This window comes from Muscardinus avellanarius (assembly GCF_963383645.1).
Source record: "Muscardinus avellanarius genome assembly, chromosome: 21".
In the NCBI taxonomy this organism is placed as follows: Eukaryota; Metazoa; Chordata; class Mammalia; order Rodentia; family Gliridae; genus Muscardinus; species Muscardinus avellanarius.
Window position 1 is genome coordinate 15,770,024 of NC_137807.1, and position 3,413 is coordinate 15,773,436.

Consider the following 3,413-nt stretch of genomic DNA (forward strand, 5'->3'; position numbering starts at 1 on the left):
TTTTGAAACAGAGTCTCACTAAGTCCCTGAGGCTGGCCTCAAACCTGCAATCGAAGCTGCCTCAGCCTCCCAAATACTGGATATTACTCCCATTTTGCAAGTGAAGAAACTGAGGTCCTGGGCAGCTAAGTGCCCTGCCCAGCTGCAGCAGAGAACAAGGCAAAGAACTAGGTTCCAGAGCCTCTGCCGTTTCCACCTTCTTCCCGCCACAGCTTTGCCACGGCTGCCCCAACCTTTGGAAGCTCAGATTGCAGTTTGGTCCTTGATCTGTGATGACAGCTGTCATCCACTGCTACTTAAACCGTCCCCTGCAAAGTACAGGAGGGGTCGCTGAGTTTTCACCACCTCTCCCTGCCAAGCAACTGTGCTAAAAATCATCCCCCTCCCCCCATGTTAGTGGGAGGTAGACAGATTGCTGCAGCCTTCTGGCTTCTTCCAGACTCTGACAGCACCCTGGCCCAACTCAGGAAACAGAGTGATCCAGCAGGACCAAAGCCACAGGAGACAGCAGACTCCATGGGGCTGGGCTCTGCGCACACACAGGCCGCCCCTGGGCTCCTGGGTAGGACCCTTCCCTAAAAGATACCAGCCCCTCCACTTTGCCTTTATGGTCTGACCTTCGCCCAGCTCCAACCCATCGCCATTGCCCACTCAGTCCCCGGAATCCTGGGCCCACCAGGTCCCAGACCCTGCCCTCAGATCTCTACCAACTGGGATGTCCGTTCCCATTCTTCAGCCCTTTCTCTCTTGCTTGCTTGCTCTCGTGCGCTCGCTAGCTCCCTCCCTCTCCCTCTCCCTCTTCCTCTCTCTCCTCTTTCCTCTCTCCCCTCCCTCCCCCTCTCCATCTCTCCCTCTCTCTCCCTCTCCCTTCCTCCCTCTCTCCCCTCCCTCCCTCTCTCTTCTTCCCTCCCTCTCTTTGGGAGTGGTACTGGGAATTGAATCCAGGGGCATTCTACCTCTGGGCTTCACTCTCAGCCCTAATTATTTGTTTATTTGTTTGTTTGTTTATGGTACTGGGCCTTCTACCTCCGGGCTACACTCCCAGACCTATTTTATATTTTATTTGGAAACAGGGTCTCACCGACTTGTTGAAAGCCTCACTAAGTAGCTGAGGCTGGCTTCAAACCTGCATGATCCTCCTGTCTCAGCCTCCCAAGTGCAGGGATTACAAGCGTGCGCCACCATGCCGGGCTTATTCTTTATTTTGAAACAGAGTCTCACTGAGTTGCAAAGGGCCTCACTAAGTAGCTGAGGCTGTCTGGGAACGGCGATCCTCCTGTCTCAGCCTCCCAAATGCTGGGATGACAAGTGTGCGCCACCCCGCCCGGCTGCCGCAGTCCTTTTCTGAAATAGGATCTCACTATTTTTTTTTTTTCTTTGTGGTGCTGGGGATTGAACCCTGGGGCAGTCTATCTCCGAGCTACATCCCCAGCCCTATTTTTTTTTAATTATTCTTTATTTTGAAACAGGGTCTCACTATGTTGTGGAGGGCCTCACTAAGTTTCTGAGGCTGGCTCCAAACCCAGATCCGCCAGTCTCAGCCTCCCAATACTGGGGTTACAAGTGAGCACCACCACACGCAGAGGATCTCACTAATTTGGTGACGGTCTTGCTAAATTAGTGAAGCTGGCCTTGAACCTGTGATCCTCCTGTCTCACCTTCCCAGGAATGGGATTACAAGCCTTTTCCACCCTGCATGGCTTTACTCTGTTTCTTAAATCCTTTGTTGGAGGGCAGTGTTGGGTATTGAACTCAGGAGCATTCTAGCTGCACCCCAGCCTTATTTTATTATTATTATTATTATTATTATTATTATTATTATTTTGGTACTGGGAATGGAACCCAGGGGCTTCCTACATACGGGCTATACTCCCAGACCTATTTTACATTTTATTTGGAAACAGGGTCTCACTAAGTTACCGAGAGCCTCACTAAGTAGCTGAGGCCGGCTTCGAACCTGTGCGATCCTCCTGTCTCAGCCTCCCAAGCGCGGGGATTACAAGCGTGCCCAACCACGCCAGGCTTTATTTTTTATTTGAAAAGAATTGATAGGTTGGGTACCTCTCTTGCCCCATGGGACCCCACAGTGAGGACAGGAGGCAGAACCCCAGAAGCCAGAGCAGACATATCTCGGGACAGTTGTCGAGAGAGAACCAGCTAAGCCCCACCCCCGGACCGGCTACATTAAGTGCCCTCACTTCCTCTTTGCCGAGTGACTGCCGATCATGACTCTGCCCACCGCGACTCTGCTGACCGACCGCGACTCTGCTGCTCGGTCATCGGTCCCTCCCCCACGGTCCGCAGACCTTGCCCGAAGGTGCCGGTTAATTAGAGGCCTTTAATAACTTAGTTGGTATTTGCCTCCTTCACGACTTCCAACTCAGTTTCAATATTACAGAAATCTCACTACGTTTCTGAAAGCCTGACTGAATTGCCGAGACTACAATATTCCTGTTTCAGCCTCCCAAATATGGGGTTTACAGGCATGCACCACCGTGTCTGGCTCTTAAATCTTTCAATACAGCTGAAACCTTGCTGAGCAAGGCAGCGAATGCCTCTACTCCCACAACTCAAGAGGCTGAGGCAGGAGGGTGGCAGGTTCAAAGCCAGCCGGGGCAACTTGGCAAGACCCTGTCAAAATATGGGTGTCAAAAAATAGGGGAAGGGGTAGGGATGTATCTCAGAGGTAGAGCACACCTAAATTTAATCCCCAATACTAAAACAAAAAACAACAGATATCTTTTTTTTTTTTTTTTCTGGTACTGGGGACTGAACCCAGGGGCATTCTACCTCTGAGCTACACCCCCAGCCCTATTTTTTATTCTTACTTTGAAATAGGGTCTCACTGAGTTGCAGATGTATTCACTAAGTAGCTGAGCCTGGCCGTGACCTACAATCCTCCTGTCTCAGCCTCCCACCTACCGGGATTACAAGCAGCCCAGCTATTTTATCTCCGCAAAAGAGCCTTCCCAATTTCAACAGAAAGGAATTTCCTCAAGTTGGGTGTGGTAGTTCAGTGTTGGCTTGTAATCCTAGTACTGAGGAGGCTGAGACAGGAAGATCACAGGTTCATGCCCAGCCTCAGAAACTTAGTGAGACCCTGTTTCAAAACAAAAAAAATAAAAGGGCTGGGAAAAAGCTCGGAGGTAGAATGCCCCTGGGTTCAGTCCCAGTGCCACACACACACACAAACAGTATTCTCTTCACTGCCTGCCGTGACTCTGCTATCGGCATCTACATAAAGTGACACCGGTGGAACGGTGCTGACTGGCCTGTCAGGCAACAAGCACTGCGTTATGTCCTCTAAGGTCTAGCCCAGCCCTCAGGACGGCGCTGCCCGTGCACCCATTAAGCAGATGGAGAAACTGACTTAGGCGCCCTCGCCCAGGTTCTGCAGGAGCAGAAGTAGGATC